General features: G+C 41.5%; 1 long non-coding RNA gene across 3 annotated transcripts; it reads right to left on the bottom strand.

Annotated features, from left to right (window-relative positions):
* Positions 1-10,353: 10,353 nt before the first annotated feature.
* LOC125725019 (uncharacterized) lies at positions 10,354-12,160 on the bottom strand. 3 transcript variants are annotated; one of them, XR_007387283.1, is made up of 2 exons: positions 11,933-12,160; positions 10,354-10,910 (listed from the first exon to the last, which is right to left on the bottom strand). It is a non-coding gene; the product is annotated as an uncharacterized LOC125725019 (long non-coding RNA). The 3 variants fall into 3 exon arrangements; XR_007387285.1 differs by lacking the exon at positions 11,933-12,160 and adding an exon at positions 11,640-11,770; XR_007387284.1 differs by lacking the exon at positions 11,933-12,160 and adding an exon at positions 11,112-11,301.
* Between the last annotated feature and the right edge of the window lie 7,086 nt (positions 12,161-19,246).

The raw sequence follows: 19,246 nt of genomic DNA, 5'->3' as shown, positions 1-19,246 counted from the left end.
GAACGGCCTTGGATCCACGCAGAACGACGATATATCAGTGTGTAAATAAGACACTGAGTCTTGTCGGAACATCTCGGAGGCTATCTGATTTATGACTTCCTTTATATGCATGCAGTCACTGTGACATTGAATAGCTCTTCACAGCCAACCGTAAAGTGAGAAGTTTATACGCGAAACACCGCGAATACAGCCTAGTATTTAGTACTGTCTTGATTTTGTGCTACACTTTTGATTTTTACAGTGCTGGATATATTCAACACTACTGGTGTCAACTGTGGTTGATGTAGGGACTAACGGATGATTTAACATTCGTACTAGTTTGTGAATTAGTATATTTGTATAATCTGCGCTATTGTGAAGTAACCAAACGTAACAACCTGTATTATAATTTATAAATTATAACTCACTGGAAAAGTGAGTGACACAAATCCATTGACCCTGATATGCAGTTGGAGGATGGAGGGATGGATGATGAAAGAAATTGGTCTATACGTCAGAAAAATACAGTGCTAAGAGGAAAACCGCTCCAAAGAATGGGTGGTGGGACTGGCCAGGATGGTAGCCGAGGGGTGGTGTCTTATCTGCTAGTATCTGGAAGAACTGGTTAGTGAGGCAGAGTTGCATCAGGGGACACTGAGTCCGTATCTGCTGATTTTCATCTCGAGGTGAACTGCACTGCATCTTTAAAACCTGGATTAATTTATGCATTTTCGATATGTAGATTTTTTTTCCATCTAAAATTAATCCCTATTGCCCCCAATCATGACCATATAGTGGATATGCCTTCATAGTTCCATTTTTTATTCACGTGTAAATATTTTAAAAATAGAATCTTTAAATGACTCTGCCCCTTGGTCACACGCATACAAACTATCAGCCCTGTAGTAATAATTTAAACATGTGTTTGGATTGTGATAAATCATTTTTAGTTTACAATTCTGCGCTTCCAGTATTGTGTTGTATTCTTATTGTACACTAGGGGGCAATAATTGTCCACCATAGTAATTTTTGCAGACAAACTTAGGCTCGTTGCTGGTCTCAGCAGTGAAAACTCAAAAGAAATTTTTGAATTTGTTTTTTTGTTTTCGAGTTTGCGAAACATATGCATCATTTTCCCACAGTAGCTGCAGCAATAAAATCAAGACATAAGAAATATTGTCTTGTTTTTAAATATTTTGGAACTGGACATAGGTATACTCTTGGCAAATTCTGCCTCCAAGATGCCAACTGTGAGGGAACAATGAGCTGTAGGTGATTATCGCCCTCCCCAGCAGCCCCCACTCTAGGCAGAGTGAGGTGAAGATGACTGGTGTTTGGCACATGGGATACTGGGAATGGGAAGGTTATTCAATCTTCTGCGTCTCAGATTTGCCGATGACCAGATCCAGGCAGGTAAGCTCAGAACAAAATTGGCGGCCTGTCAAACATAACTACTGTATTTCCTCCCCATACAATCCAGCTGCATGTCTTTGTTATGGGGTGCAGAGCGTTGCAGTTAGCTGTGCCACGCTGCCTTCTGTGCAGCTTCAAGCTACGCCTGTGTGTCTGTGCATATACATGCATGATTTAATATCAAAGGATCAGTCATCATGCCTGGCTTTTCATGTTTATGACTCATCATCTCTATGATTCTTTACACTCCCAGCGTCATACCCTGTAGTCTGCCCCCCACTGGCCTCAGAGAGGAATAGCACCTCATCATCGGCACCCTTCCTGTTCACAGCAAGACTTTCATTTTGCACCTAAATTTATTATTGTTTCGGTCCCATCTGTTTCCCATTGAATTTATCAAAACGTCGATTTTTATTGTGTCAACATCTGCCAGTTGACATATACTGTTGGATTAATATGGATACATGAAATTAGTCTCCTGTTATTGTTCCAAAATAATACATCAAGCACACGGATAAACCTGCTAGATGCGATGCTTTTTAATGACCACTGTGCATGACTGATTTTTATTTACATTCAGTAAATGTACTTTTTCCCTAAAGAAAATACAAGTTCCATCCATTTATATAGCCAGATATTTGTCTAGAGCAATTCTGGTAGTTTTCGGGCTACATCTGTTCCACTTGGATGACCTAAAACCAGAAAGCTCTGGGCCATAAGTACATGTCTTCAATCAGTGCACCCCCTGCTGGTGCTCTGTTGTATTTCTTTGTGGAGAGCTGTGTACCTGGGGTGTTTGCCTTGGCCCTGATCCCAGTTCCATTGTACAGTACTTAATGATTGGATTACAACATCAATTAGCAATTGGTGCGTTAGAGCATCCTGATTGACTGATAGTGCTGGTCTTGGGCTGCTTGTGATGCAGGTGGGGGGGGGGGGGTGTGGGGGGATGTAAGGAGCAAGCTGCCCTCAGATCAGTCAGCCATGTCAACCCCATCACTCGGGACATGCGCCACGGCAACACAGAAAGGTGGTTTCCCCGGCAACTGTACAGGGAGTGTTGATGTCATAAGAGTCCTTGACTTGTGTGCGTGCAAATTTTCCACACACGCATGACTGGCATTATGGGGGGTGCTGGGGAGGGGGGGGGTGGATAGACAGTAGATTTAAGAATGGCTATTTGTGTGACATAATATGGGGCTAAGAAGGGTTTTGTTAAGTGTGCAACAAATGACATTTCAATGTACATTTCAGTATCTGCTATTTACACGAAAAGCCATTAGCAACAGGAAGCCTGAACTTGTGTCTGCATTTGCATTTCTGTGCTGTTTGTCTGAAAATTGTGTTTGCCGTTTTTGGGGCAAGAGGCAGGTGGTGTGGAACCAGTTCTCCCAGCCCACCGTCAGCTGGGAGGATGCACACCGACACTGAACTACAGTTGGTGGATCAGGCAAATGCAGAAGGTGTGATATGGGGGGTGATGGGGGGGGGGGAATGTGCACCCCCCCCACTTTTCCCTGGCCCTCCACGTTGATGGTAGTAGTCAGTAAACAGAACCGTCCTCTGGGTCTTGTTACTTCCACAGGTGCAATTAGACTCCCCATCTGCTAATCTGTGATTAACGATGTTTACAAATTTACTACGGCGTGCCAAAGAACTCCAAAATAGTGTCTCACACCTCCCAGTTAGTCCTTTTATGCTTTATTTCTCTGCCAGAAACTGCCCCACATCCAGACACCTATAGTGGGGATGCACTATTTCCCATATCTTAATTAGCAGAAATTCTTCAGTCATTTGACTCTTAACTGTTATGAAATTGGAGCGATTGGTAAAGCGCTGAAGAACTGAGTTCACGTCAAACCCCAGGGTGACCGGTGATAGTTCTATGAACCAGACGTCAGATGTTTCAAATGTTCTACTGGCTCAGTGGTGAAGTCGACTCCAGCATTGTCCAGGCTGCCAGATGGTACACAGGTTGTGCGTCCACACGAACGCTGAGCCTTATCAGTTTTCTGTCATTTGTTGTTTCTGCTTAGCTGGGCAAACGCAATTGGACATTTCATGATTATTGCTTCGTCCTCTTATCCTCACTGCAAATCTCCCAAGTCGTCTTAATAACTTGCTCTGTGCTGTCCCTGTGCTTCCTGCCCCATCTTCGTAAAAATTACGACATTCAGTCAAAAATTGATTTGACTTTAAAAAATAATACATTTGGATAAAATCTTAACCAGGATGGTTTCCTTTTTAGGGAGTCTATGTCGGTAGACGTTTTGCCAGACACCTTCAGGGTTAAAGGTTCAAATCTCACATCTGCTCTCTGAGTGGAGTTTGCACTTTCTACTCATGTTTTACATTTTAACATTTAATATTCCGTCAATATTAGCACAATAACATATTGCCCGGACACTTTTAATGCAATTAATGTTGAAAAAAAAAAATCTTTTTTAATAAACATTATTTTATAAAAGTACCCTACGCTCTCAGAGGAAAAGGGTAAAATTTTGTACCTGGGGCTGTACCGTTGTAATTGTACTGTGCAAGATACAGAAATGGACTCTGAGGAACATCCCGAAGGTACAAACGGCATTAATGTAGCATCAATGGTACAGAAATGTTCCTCAGAGTCCATTTCTGTACCTTAAAAGGTACAATTACCTGCAGCTAAGGGTACAACTGGCAGACGCTTGAGGGTACAGCACCAGTGACAAGCAAAGGTACAAATCGGTCCCCTTTTTTTCTGGGAGTGTAGGTGTAACACACCACCCAGCCTCGAACCCATGACCTTTGAGGAGTAAAACAATGGTGTTGCTTGCTGCCCTACTATGCCCTTCATTTGCTTTTGTGTTGTTATTGTGCTCAGTTGTAATAGTAGCTGTAGTAGTGCAATAACATTTTGGGAGCTTCGGGAAAACTGGATACTTTGAATATTTCTTTGCTTTAATCATAACATTCAGTAAACATACCCAGAGTTGAAAGTTGTTAAGGGGATATACTGGCCGTGTTGTATGTCCATGTTCGTACTGTATGTGTGTCCTGTGACAGCCTGACATCTAATCCAGGGTGTGCCCCCTGTTTTGCCCTGTGCTACCTGGGATAAGCAGAGCCCACCCCCCACCCCCCCTTCCCCGTGACCCTGGCCAGGAAAAGTGGTTTGGCGAAATTTGGGGTGGATAGCGATAAGGAGAGCTGGAGGCAGTGACTGGAAAATCCTAGTTCACCAGTCAGCTGAGGCTGTTTAAAACCTCCTTTTCCTGCTGGGACGGAGAATGACAGTTAGCTTCTATTACCACTGAACGCCTGGCCCCAAATGTTGTGTGGCAACATATAAGTTAGCAAACTCAGGGCTGCAAGACTCTCGGGATAAGTATCCCCCCTTTTTCTAAAGTTGTTAGAAAAAAAATGTTTGCTCTGGAAGTAACTGTAAGAAAAGTTCACGTTTCACTTCATGTTCGTGTTCCTCCCTGCCTTCTATAAATCAATGTATTTTACTGAAAAATAATCATATGAAACTGGCAAAACTCTATTGTGATTTAGACATCCTGTTGCTACCTATAAAAACCAAAACATTTATGCTTAGATTTAAACTGTAGTAGACGTGTCAAACGATAAACAAATGAGTTGAATTTTAGTGTAATTCCCCTTTAAATTAAACTACAGTAATTGTTTACACCAATTTGAATGTTTTAAACACATTTGTATGCAAATTATCCTAATTACGTGTCCACATGTTAAATTGTACACAGTGACCCATACCTGTACATCTGACAGAACATATAATTCAGTTGCATTTGAAATTGCTTTTGGTATGTCGGTCCTCCTCCAGTATTTTGTGGAGGCTGGGGAGCATGGAGGTTCTCCAGGTTCCTGCCTGTCATGTCAGTTTAATATCTCTCCTTGAGATGTGCTGTCCTTAATTGCCCGTGTGATTCTTGACAGTGTCTGGAGAGAGTGATCCGGTGAGCGCCCAACTAGCTGAGAGGAAACACTAGTTTCATAAAAGCTTCATAAAAATACATTCAATCACATCACTTAGGTAAATGAAGCTATTTCCCTGTTTTTCTTTTTTGCAATCCGCTATAATCTAATGAGAGATAGAGTGCCTTGCTGTGCCTGTCTGTGCAGGCAAATTTCTTGTGGAGGATATTACAGTAAAAGCTATCAATTAGGGGAAAAGTACTGCATTCCACAGTTGCATTACTAATTGCCAATTAGTTGCTTTAGAAAAAAAAAAACGCATTGTCTTTTTTTTTTTATTTGTGTGATTTACTAAGCAATCAAGCGCGTTCACAAAAGCAAATGGCTATTACAAGGTAATATTCCTCTGCCTTTTAATATGGACTCGTGCTGTGCACCTTGAGAACGACAAAGGAGTTTTCTTACAGTAAAATGAAAATTGTTTACGAAGAGGAAAGATCGAGAGACCATCGGATTCTTGGAGTTTCCTGGACTCCTGTCTCCTTCTGACAGGCTCCGCCTTATCACAATCGTATCTGCTGCTTCAGTCAAATGAACATATGAATGCAATATATGACATTTATATGCCTACTATTCTCAGCCTTGAAGTTATTTGCATAAAAGTTTATTTCCTGACATCACACTAGTAGTACTGCCATACCTGACACAACATTTTAAAGGCCTTCAAGTCATTTCTGAAAAAGTTTACAACTGTGCTTCTACTGTTAGACAGCATTGGAGCACAAGGCAGTTTTTGTGTATACAATCCATTAAAAATCTGAATTTTGTGGAAGGACTGGAATTGTGTGTATGTGTGTGCGTGTTTATTAACAATTTTTATATAATATATATAAAAATTTGGCTTTCTCCATAACTTGCATACTACTCACTGTGGGTTGGTTTGTCGGTGGTCTCCCAGCAGAATATTTGTTATATCAGTGCTCTTGCTTATGTGTGTGAATTATTGTTCAGAGCAAAAAAAATTAAGGTACAGGAGTGTGATGTTACAATGATCTGATCTGTTAAAGCTGTGCATGGCTCTCATCTTTTTTCCCAAATTATATCTGGAAATTGACACAGAAGCACAAGGAAAGCATTGCTATTGATTAGGCACTTGAGCCAATGCTTATGTGCTTAGGAAGAGCTGCCTTTCTGACAAGCCATCCCAAACTGGAGCTGGCCAGTATCTTCAACAATTAACACTGTACAGTGTTCAAAATGGACAAAATAAACCCCTTTATGTTATACTTTCACCACTGCATCCTTATGGAATGATGTCATTTTATTACATGCTTTAGACTATTAAACTCCTTAGACCAGTGCTTCCGGTCCTCGGAGACCCACAGACAGTCCAGGTTTTTGTTCCCTACCGGGAGCTGGGAGAGAACAAAAATGTGAACCGACTGTGGGTCCCTGCGGATCGGATTGGGAAACACTGCCTGCAGGTGGCTGTGGTGAGGTGGGTGGTGGATAAATACCGGCAAGATGCTGCGGTACTGCCGCCTTGAAAGTACGTCTCTCCACTACATTCTCGGGAGACTAAGCCTGTTAATTAACAAGGATGTGTAACAATCATATCAATGGTGTGATTGAGGGAAAAAAGAGAAGCTTAACATTGCTACAAGGCAAGCCATGCCATTAAAATCCATCTCTCCAATGTCTTTGCCCATTCATTCTTAATAAATTATATTGACAAAACTTTTGCAACCACGCATCCAGGGTATTGTACCCAGTGCTGCCTAGGATAATCTCCAGTTCCCCCCCCACAACCCTGTACTGAATAAGTGGTTAGAAGATTGATGGATGTATTATTATGCCCTTTAAGATCTCCTATAATTCCATATTAACTGTCTCCTTTAAGTTAAACAGCTGCCACGTTCTCACCGCTTGCAATGTCTGCCTGCTTTTGTGCTTCTGCCACCGTCCCATGTCTTGGCAACCATCCTGAATGGAACCCTGAAATTTCTAAAAATGTTTTTAGTTCTCGAGTTCTTGTTTGGCATTGCTTATTAGCCAGTGCATGCTCGACCATATGGGACAAGCGAGATGACAAGGGCCTAAGCTCAAGAGACGCGGCCGCGAATACAGAACCACAGCTGAGTCTCCTTGCGGCCCTCGGCAGTGGCTCTCCATCGGGTATGCAGATTGGGCAGCGTATTATCTGGGAGAGCACTGTGACCAGCTCACTTCAGACAGAAGCACACCTGGGTTCAAGGATTTTGGGCCAGAATGCAACTGGATTTCAGGAAGAGATTGGTCTGTTGTTCGACTTGGGACAAGTTGAGGACTTGGATACATTGGTAATAATGGAGGATCCAACTTGCACAGATGCATGTTCTTACTTCCTGTATTTACCTTCCAACATAGGTCTAGATGTTTTTTTTTCACAATTATGGAGTGTCAGTGTTTAGTGTGTATCTCTAACTTAGAGGAAATCAACAAGTGAGGGATCACACGTCATCCCTACTGCTGGGAGATGGAGACTGGGCCACTGTCAGGATGGAGTCATCAATATTGGTTGCAGGCCATCGATCGCTTGCATTGATCAGGATGGGCTGGGGACCAGTGGGAAGAGGAGGGCCTCTGATTTGCATCCTGGCGATTGTTTAGGGTCACCGACAGATTCAATTGCCTATCACAGCCTGATCATGGGAACAAACGGGTGCTGTCGATATGCGGGGCCTGGCCTTGCGGAAGCTGTCGCTCCGAATTACTCCTGCTCCAAGATCATGAGCTTGGGCTGGGGTTAGTAGGACAGTGGAGGACAGGTCCTCACCTTAACTGGCCTCCACAACACCCAACTGCCAATAATGCTGATTCAAGTGCATCTTTCGGATCCTTCTATAGTTGTCTGAAGAACTAAATCTCTGCTTGTAATCTCTAGCATGTAACTTACTCGTGGACATTTGTGAGTCTCTTATGTGGATTTAGCTTGTTGCATGTCACGGTGTGCGTCTTCTAGACAACTGCATCTTCAGAGAGGATGTTGGACTCGTTTTCGGTATATTTAATTACAACTCTTGCGAGTCCTGGGGTGTGCATCTCATTTACCCACCAATGGCGAAGACCAGGATATGTTAATGCATGTGTTACCACCTGCCTTTTTTGCGGCAGCATATTTTGCCCGTGCTTGTAGACAACCTTGTGCTCTAGGTTGCTTTTTAGTTTCTTCATTAGCATTAGAGGGATCTGATTGACCTGACTTAATTTGGCATCAATTAATTCACCTGAAAATGTCCTGAAGAGCATTTATAATATTACATAACTGAGTATTCACTATACGACTATTCAGTGTTAGCAATGAGCATCAGTCCTTCTGTTTCTGCAGAGAGGAAGAGCTTTAGCATAGTTGCATGCACTTGTATGCTGCAGTTTTTCCTTTAACAATGGTATAGGTCATCTGGCACTTCCCTGAAACAGGCCATTGCATGAACAGCATAATTTTTCATACCTGATATTTTTGACATAGTAATGGATTCAGTTGTAGAGCTGTGGGACAAGGGCAAGCTTGGCTAGCTCATTCGCGTGGCTTCCGCATTGTCTGAATATATTAGTGCTGAGCAACGTGGCCCCATGTTGTCCAGCTTCTACCCGGCATGTGACTGGATGGGCGGTCCTGCGTCTCCTGTCATTTCTGAACAGCACAGCAGCTTCAGTGCGGGAGTTTGGCCTGGGGCACTTCGTTAACTAATTACTGAAAACAGGAACCTTCGTCTCACCCCCCCCCCCCCCCCCCCGCCCCTTCCTAGGTCCTATGGTTTTTGATAAGGCCCGCACACTTGTCAACAAACGCGTATTTAATTAGCGCTGATTGTTGTTAGCGTGTTCAATAGTTATTAATTAGGACTGGGGGGCAAGGGGAGGGGGGGTTAACTTGATTGCATGCCTGAAGCTGTAGTATCTCATGCAGTTTCACACTCTGGTGTGACACAGATGTGAATTTTGGAAGGAAAAAACAGATGGAGAGAAGAGAAAGGTCATTCTCAAGGATTATACTTTATACTATTGAGTATAGAGTATGGTACAAAGAAGCGATAACTTACAGCTGGGTGCACAATACAATGCAAGATCCTTACTGTTTCTTGTTGATTGTGTAATAATGATAATAATAATAAACAACAGTATCCCCCGTTCTGTCATAGGAAACACCCTTAGCCCAACATTAACAATGTCAGAACGGTGTTGTTTCTGCAACGGGACTGAATCTCATGGCTTCTCTACTCCACAGTTCGACCACAGTGGCTTGTCTCTGGAAAGCAAGCTGGCATAACTCACCTCACATCAAACCGTTAAGGAAAAAGATGGAAAACGAAATATCACTTTCGTTTTCTTTCAGTCTGCATAAGTACAGCTTTTTATGCTTCCATTGATGTATTTTTATTGTGATCCTCACCGGGACATGCAGACTGAAAATGGATGGGTGGATGAAATATTTTCTATTTATATATTTAAATGGGTCATACCTCTTATCAGTTCTCTTTAAGAGCATAAAGAGAAATGGTTTGTCTTTTCACCTTACTGACTGGCCTGTCAGCCTCACTGACCATTGCTGCATTGGCTCTCCTTTTAATGATATTATGTGTTCCTTTGAAAGCGATGACACAGCCGAGCCCCTGGCGTGCCCTCTGCTAACAGCAGAAAGCGGGTTTCCTCACAGTGCAGGAGTGGAGAATGAGCCTTCCCTGGCCCTCCCCATCTGGTGGTTGTACCTTTGTTTGGTGGCTAATGACAGTGGTGATGGAACTGTCACGGTGCTCTGGGCACGGGCCCCAAGCCAAGAAAGGAGTGGCCTTGCGCTGGATTCACAGGAGCTCTGCCTCATGCATACTTACAAAACCTTGAAACCTCACATTGTGTCACAACACTGTCCACACAACATGATGCAGACACACATGAATTTCAGTGTATTTTTATACATGCCTTCTTGTGCTGTTTTTAAACTCTTTTTTTAAAAAAAAAAATAATAACATCAATCGTTTGTTCCTATGACTTCGAAATAAATACAAATTCTACAATTGTAGCAGCATTTATTTTTTTTTGCTTTATTTACAACTATAACTGAACTTTAAATATAGATCACAGCTCAAATATCACGTGCCCATGTTTTGCGTACGATATACATTTATGACAAATATAGATCATAAACATCATTTATATTACACAACATGCAGAAAAAGAAAATGGCTCAATGCAAAAAAAAAAATAAAAAGAGCCCTTTTCCTCAAATTTTCCAAAGCAATTGGTCCTCACAAGGGTATCGCATGTCAATTGTCTTGGGGGTCGTTCTAAACTTCTACTGTGGATGCGTTTCCCGCGGTTCAGCTGAGCGTGCACTCTCATTCGGAGGCAGCGAGCGGCGCTGCCTATTAAAATGTAAATTCCCTCTCGGTGTAGCGGGCCCAGACTTGGAGCCCGGCGGGCGACGGGGAGGCGGGGGTCTACTCAAGGGTTGGAAGACGTGTCTGCTCGCTCTGTTCTTCATGCTGCTCTGTGCCTGGATCCGAGCATCCAGCAAGGACGGGAAAATATGGCACACGTGATGCCGAAATTCACACGGCTTCTGTCTTTAAATATAATACATGAAATTATTCTTTCAGTTTTAAGAGCAGGTCAACTTTGTGATCATTATATAATTACAAATATCAACCAAATATGATGTATGTAACCGATAGAAAAATACGAATTCTGAAAATATAAGAAACATGTCCGAAATGAGAAATAAGAAACATAATCAGGTTTTATTTGAAAATAAAAACGAGAATTACCATTAATATATACAGTAGTTATCTATTCCTTTCGGTGTATTTATACGTCACCAAAATATTTCATTAAAACTATTTACTAAATTATTTTTAGCTTGGCGTCTATGTTTGTAGACATGCAGCACAAAATAAGTAAAGATAAACCACTTCTTTAAGAAGGAGGGAGAGAAAACTATCGATATTCAAAAAATTATAAAACTAAATTAAAATGTGGTTTCACAAAACGCCCGCGGGAGCTGCGCGAGCGGCAGCTGAGGCTGCGCGAACCGGACCTTCGCGCGCTTCATACCGGCCTTCCCCGCGTTTCTGCAGCAAAAATTAAAACGTTTCACGGCGTTCATAGATAAGACCAAGCTTTTTAAACAACCAAAGATAATATTTAAAGTCTCTCTTCTCATGAAACTAAACTGGTTAGCTAATTGTAGTCATATAGGGCAGAACGAAATGCCTTGCCGACAAACAAATGTAGTGAAATGTTGTGAAGGCACTGATTGACGCTTTGTTTTCAAGAGAAATAAAACTGTACGCTACCTCGATGGACTGCAACTCCCTGGTAAGTCCACAAAAATTAAATGGGGAAATTAAGGACCGAAATTGGAAAACTTACAGGCATATGAATCATGACGTTGCTATCTAATTGTATAGACAATGCAGGCCAGGGGCCACAACAAATATTCCTAATCCTGTTTAATACCAGCTCGTAATTTACCTCCCTGAAAGATAAAGGGGACAACCCTTTAAGGTTTTAAAAATAATTTATTATTTATTTACGTATGGTTTATTATTTGTTATATATACACATATATATATATATAATTACATACCTTGTGTATAAACTTAACTATAATGCTTTATTCGAACAGAACTGCCTTAATTTCAACAGGGGACCCGGTTAAAGGTCGATGTTTCTTAGTCTTTTTCCCGCTGTCACTGTTTGTTCTGACGGCTTCCGCCCGCGTTAGTGGCAGCGCTCAGGCTGAGTCGGGGAGCACCTTCCCCGTCACGCAGAGCGAAAGACGTGCCAGGCTTGAGTCGTCATGGCAACCCGCGCAGGCCCCTCGTCATACACCCGCAATGACCCCGCTCCTGGGATTTTATACCTTTTAAGAAAAATATTACACAGTGATTAGCCTGAATATCAAATTGTAGCTCCAGTTTACATTTACAGACTGGGCATTTTCTAGCCCCCATATTGGATTGCTTGAAGGACTTTCCCCCCTTAATTACTGATTTACTTTGGGCTGATTAAGGCGCTTTATCTAGAAGTTATTAGTCCAATCAGACATTTAAGGAATTAAGTTACTTGCATAGTTTTCTTACTATTAAAGGCAACTGTTGCAAAATTGTATCATCGCATATGAAGTTAGCAAATAACGTTATTTGAGAAATTATGCATTTTTTGTCTTGGGGATCAGTTTGGACCTCTTTATAAAATTTTATTTTATACTAGCATACTTCCTGTTGGCGTTTTTTAACAGAACGTTTCAGATTTTATTTGGTACAATTAGCACCGTGAAGGGAAACAGGTGCTTCTATCTACTTTGTGGCTATTGAGCTGTACTTATGAAATGTCGCTAGATGGAGCTGTGATCTTATTGTAGACGTTTTTTACAAAATGCATTGTTATTAGTTTTCTTCTCATAAGGCAAAATCACTAAATTCTAAGTGAGGTAAACTGTCAGGACATAATTTTATCATAAACAAATAAATAAAGTATAAAGCAGTGTAGAAAAATAAATCACATGGTTTATGGATTAATATACGCAATTTATTTCATTGTACAAAATATACATCTTTTCATACTGCATGGCTATGGTTCGTTACATTGGAAACTACAGCCACCATTCCATATATTAGAGCAGATGTTCTTGGGGGAGATTTGAATTTGCAACTCCGCTGAAAAGCCTGAAAAAATTTTGAAATCTGCCCACCTGTGTCTAAAAGACTGCAGAGCATGTCCCAGTCCTGTGAAATACAATATATATTCAGTGCAGAATGCAAAGCTGTGTCCTTGCAACTACAGATGTCTGTCATCTGTAAACTTTGAAGAATTTATTAGGAGGTAAATTGGAAACAATTTATGTTTTTTTTTATTGTACCGATTGTCAGAATGTAAACATTAGGGTAGTTGGTGAATGTTTGTATGTTGTCCAGGAATCTTGTTCACGGTATTATTAAGCAAGAGTAGAGGAAGTCCTCGGTTAATCCAAATCAAAAGTTTTTTTAATCCAGTTACCGGTGCCTTTTAGGGGTGTGGCCCCTCCAAACTCATCCTGTTTTTAAGTCATTAAAGTGGATGGTAATCCTTTATATATAAGATGTATTTGGTTTTGACTGTGCATCTAATTATCAATCCTTAGATCCGGATGTTATGCAGTTGGTGTTAGTGTGACGTCTGAATTGGGCTTCCCTTTAAATTAACTCTGGCAGCCCTGCCATTTTTTGTTTCACAGTTATAAGCATTGATCTGATTTATTTATAATGTACATGACATTTCAGTATTTCTTCAGTACTGTAAGTGATTTTAATAATGGCAAATATTTTAATAACCAACGATAAGATTTTAGGGTTAGTGACTCAAAAATGGAGATGTTCATTCAGACAAGATATTCTTTTAACATTTTAAACAGAGGTTATAAGGATAATGTTTGAATGAAGCCTGTTAAACGTGCATGTGCTTTTTAAAAATATTTTTTCTGTGAGTGTAATTTGCTAATGAGTGTTTCCCTCTGATTGATGATCTAAATCAGATCTCATTTTCTATTACCAGAAAAAAAGTTGAGCTAATGTTGGATGTTGGTTTCTATCCTGTTGTGAAATCACTGGTGATTCACGTTCATTGATGTCTTGAGACATAGTGCTGGTTAAAAAAAAACAGTGACTGTGTGCTGGATAAGCATTATCAGAGATGGATGGATGGAAGCATTTTGGTATTTTCCATCTTTGTCTGCTATAAAAATGTAGGTGCTGCAGTTTTAAGTGCATTGTAATTCAAAGGGAAGTATAATGTGTATTCTTAATGGCTCCCTACATATATGTTATGATAGGTACTGGTTTGTGTTTGAACTATCATTACTAGAAAGTAACTATATACAAACTGAAAACAATGTGGCAAGCAATTTTTTTGGCCCTTTGAACCCAGAGTTCAAATATCATTGTTACAGCTTCTCTGTGAGTGCCAGTTCCCAAATACTGCTGTTATTGCTGATTGAAACACCACAAGGACCCTCGTAAAAGCTCTGAAGTGCCCTAGAAAAATGATATAAAATACTCTGCTGTCCTCCTTGTCAAAATGTTGTGTTACACATCTGCAGTTCAAAGCACTCAGGCCCGATAACACAATTATTTCATCCAAAAAACATGGCTTTATTGGTGTGGCGATGTCTGTTACAATGTAACTGACTTTGGTTCTGACCAAAGACTTCAATAGTCATTTTTTTGTTTACTAGACATTTCAGTTGCCCTCCTTATGTGATCAGACCTTGACATTTCATTTTCCCACAATGCCATGCCCTTCCTTGACACAGTTAATGTTTTGTGTGTGGTCAGTTTAAGTGGACAGTTGATTTATTATGCTGCTGTCTTAGGTGACTCTTTAGTGGATCACTGTCTGTTGTACAGTTACATTATTGAGGTTCTATATTTATCTACTTGTCTCATTGCATTAAAGAGATTAAAGGGCTATCATTATTGTGTTTAAAATGGTTCTATGTGTAATGTTCAGTGCTTATTAAATGTTCAAATAATTCAGAAAGTAAACCATTTTTTTAAAATCATGGAATCTAGAGAATAGATAAGCCTATTTATGTTTAAGAAAGGAATGTTCATCTACCCATAACTAGTAAGGGAAGTATAACTGATAGGCAGGTGAGTTTTTATGCCTGTGATTGGTTGCTTACCTCTAGTTGTTTAAGGGTAACAACTAGCTTAATATTTTACCTTCGTTTTCTCATTACTTTCTTTTCATCCCTTTTTCATTGTCCTCCCATCTTGTATATTCAGTAAGATTGATTGCATTATAATTTTAAACATTCTAATTAACATATGAATATTTAAATAATCCACATTTTGATAATTAGATATTTCTAGACATCTAGGAATATATCTACTATAATAAAGTGCTATTTCTAGTATAAAGAGAATGAACATTTCCATGTCTGGACTGAAGAGAAGCATATTTAGCTGGAGTTCACACAGGTGTTTATATTGCCTCATATCATGCTGAATTGTGATTTTTTTATATTTTTTTTGTTGCAAAATTTTCACTGTAGAAGTGGAGGTTGGAGGCTGAGTGAGCTGGATTTTCTGCCGTTGTGAGACAGAGCTAGTCTGGGTGAATCTTCTTCCCATCTCTGGCAGGTTCAACACAAGAAGTATCCATGAGGGCCCCCTTCTGTCCCCCCCCCAGGAGCGATTCACACAGTTAAACACGTTGTGATTTATTGTGCTTTAATTTGGGCTCTCCATTGTTTGCTGCTTGCCGTGGGTTGCCTGCTGACAGTAATTTCTGCAGTTTGTTTGGATTCTGCCTGAGCTAATAGCACTCTCTTTTACTCCGTGTTTAGCCTGAATGCGACAGGAGGAAGTAGGAAATAAACAGCAGTTCCTATTTACCCTGCCAATTTCACTTGACGGTGCGCAGCGTATTGAAATGAACTGGGCCCCTGTCTAATACCGCTGAAAGGCCAGGCCGCCAGTGGCAGAGATAGATTGTAGCAGGCAATTACTGTGGCCCGGCCTCTGATTAGAGAGCTGCCCGCTCAACAGCCAGCCCCGCGCCTGCCTCTTATCGTGATGAAGCGGGGATTGGCCGAGACATTGTTTGATTGCTTTCAGACACGTTTGCTAAATCCGCCACACACACCGGCTGCTCCCGGCCCTTCGCCTGCCACGTGCATAACCCGCACGGATCATTCCCCTTTTTTACTTTCCTCTGGCAGCTACCCAGCCTGCCCTCCCCTTCCCCGTCCCCTTTGCAGAGGGCATCTCACATTTGGAGGAGACTGGCATGTCATCATCATCCACCAAGATGGCATTGTATCTGTTGGCTGACCACAGCGATACTGTGGTGGTACCAGGAAGAAGGCACAGCCTTTTGCTCAGGTGAAAAAAATATGAAATTGTTATACACAGATTATGCATTGTATAGCAGGTGGCTGTCCCTGGTTGGGACACGTGTCCCCAAGTTTGACCTCTTAGCTCTTTACATGCACTATGCAGTGGATGGGAGCCACTAAATGAAGAGGTAGATCATTCCCTGGGCATATGTGTAAAGCTGTAAAGCTTATTTGAACATGACCTTTTAAAATGGGAGCATCGTTGTGCAATTCAGCTGAGACGTGTCTCACTCCTGACTTGACTCTGACCATCGCTCTGTATCTGATGCCCTCGGGGGCCAAGTCAGGAACGTTGGTGCATCCTGTTACATCGTAAAAAGTGTTCTAGTTATTATGAGTGAAAAAGCACTGTAAAGAAAATGTCTTCTTCCTCCCCTTTTCTCATATTTGATTTACCCTCTCTGTATTCTTTTGATATCAGTGTCCACATACAATGCAGAGAGTAGCTAGAAGGAGGTGGCTGACCGTTGGAGTGCGTCGGGCTAGAAAGCAACTCACTATCGCTGTGGCAGTGGACTGTCTAGTAAGAGTGGAGTTGATAATAAACCACCTCCAAGACCACTGTCCATTCTCATGCCCCTTGGGGTTCTGGGGAGGATAAGCAGCGGCCAACCATGCATACTGTGCCAGCTCAGGGGTCATTACTCGCTAAGCCCCCCATCCCAACCCCAGCCCGGACAGTTGTGGTGCAGGGGCAGAAAATAACACAAACATTAAACACACTCTGGCTGGAAGCAGTGCTTGAAGTGGGAAAAAAATTTTGGTACTCGCTTTGTTATTCAGTATCAGGTGCCAGTATTGTCCTTGGTATTCAGTACCAGAAAATATTGAGAGGTGTTGGTATTCTGAAGAGAAACAAAGACATGCTGGTACTGTGTACTGGTGAGTACTGGCCCACTTCAACCACTGGTTGGAAGTAAACAGTTTTTTTCTTTCTTTCATTCTCTTCAGCAGTAACTGTCCATGTCTGTGATGTTTTCTTTCCCTGGACTGTGGACAAATTCAGCACCATGTTCGCCTATAACATTGGTTCCTGCTGATTTCTGAGTATGCTGAACTACGTTATGCCACAACATCACCTTGCACACTCTCTGTGGCCATGAAAACCGACTTATGGGCCAATGTGAGATTGATTGTGCACTGTGCTTAGTGATATACATTAATTTTATGTGTAAGCCCCTAAACCGTAATTTGTATTTTTGTAATTTTCCACATGATTTTGTGTTTTATTTGAACATGCATGTTTACAACTGATACAGGCTGGCACAGTGCAGCCAGCAAAAAGGAAAACTTAGAAGATTTAGGATCTCCTTGCTGCTCGGGAGTGCTGAAAGGTTTCATTTTCTTATCGCTTTGTGCATGTATGTTATTATTTTCCTAAATACTATTTAGTGTTGCACCACTGACTGAAGCCAACCCCCCTCCCCCCACCCTTCTCTCCCAGTCCAACCTAACCCAGCCCAGCCCACCGTTAATAAAAAGCCCAGTGCAAACCTAGCATTTAGGGACCTGCGCAGCTGAAAGCTATAAGCAGTGATCCCAGCTGTGCGTTCACAGGCACCCAAATTAATCCAAGCAATTTTTCTGCGCCAGTGCTGCTGATAAAGGCAGGCACAGCATTCAAATGGGTTGTGCCTTGATAGCATTAGCTTCTTACTGTATTGGACCAGTATATCGGACTGTGGTCAGACATGCACCATCGGGGGAGCTGGTGGTATTAATCAGCAGCACTAAAACACCGATCAACGTGCTTTCTGTCTTTTCGGTTGGGAAGTCAGTTGTTCACTAACTTTAACTTTTAACTTTGTGGACCTTGAAGAAGTTGCTAATTGCGAAGGGCTGTAATGTAAGTGTTCTCGTAAAATTGCTTCCTTTCCTGAATTTGCGGCAGGGTTTTTTTAAATTGTTGTTTACATTAAATACTGTATACACTGTATGCAGCATATGAGCACTGGAGTCAGCGTGGATCAGCACAGAGATTTGTCTGCTCATTTTTTTAAAGCAGGAAAGTGCCTATGTTAGCCATTGGTAGTGGACTTTTTTGTAATGGCTCTATAGAATCACCTGCCAGTCGCTGTGAGAGAGAGCGGCATGGTCAAGGCGAGGTATCAGTAAAGAATACATATCAGAGTCACCCTTGCAACAATAACATTCGTATGGAGAAATGCACTGCAGCATCCCAGGCAGAAACAGCATAAAATCACTTCAACTCCCCTATTATATGCGGCGCAATAAAACGGAATTGTTCGACAGTGCTTTTCCTCCCACTTTAAAGCCATAAAAGTCAGCGATGAAGGCCAGGACTTCAGAAAGAGATTTATGTCGCAGACATTTTCTTTCCCCCCCTTTTTTTAGGGTTGTGCCTTTTTAATATCATAGTTTCCCTTTTTGAATTATATGCCTTCACTGACCTGTGTGTTTGTTCACTGCACCAAAGAAAACATACAGCACTGGTTTTCACAGTAGCGCAAGGATTTGCCAAGCACGATAAAAAAAAATACAGTTCTCTTATGTTCAGCAAACAAGCATGCAAATTAGTGTTTTGAAGTGGAGGTATGCAGTGAGACAAATGTCATCACATATCAGCGGCAACTTCACACTTCAGTGTGGCGAGCTGTGTGTCAAAGGAAAACCAGTGAATGAAGACTTCTCAGTGTATCTGCATTGGATATTGCATAAGTGTTTTAAACTTTCGATTCTGATAAGCTGATGACAGTTAATTTATGTTTTTTTTACTTTTGTGATCTGGCTGGCCCTTCTTCCTGCCCTCTCTTCACTTGTGCACTCACACTGAATTTGATAAGTTTCCCCAATTCTTGTGGCAAACAGTGGTATAGACTCACAAATCCACCCCTCATTTGTTCTGCTGGACAGAGTCCTCTAGTCTGCGTTTGTGTAATAGTGTCACTTTTCCGCCAAATAGAATTGAACTGAACTCCACTTATATACAGTCATAGGAGCAGAGCCAAGGGTTGGACTGATGATCTAAGCACCTGTAGACTGGGCTGTTCTGGGTGAGGG

Source organism: Brienomyrus brachyistius, unplaced genomic scaffold (assembly GCF_023856365.1).
Source record: "Brienomyrus brachyistius isolate T26 unplaced genomic scaffold, BBRACH_0.4 scaffold59, whole genome shotgun sequence".
In the NCBI taxonomy this organism is placed as follows: domain Eukaryota; kingdom Metazoa; phylum Chordata; class Actinopteri; order Osteoglossiformes; family Mormyridae; genus Brienomyrus; species Brienomyrus brachyistius.
This window is presented reverse-complemented; position numbering and strand designations above follow the sequence as displayed.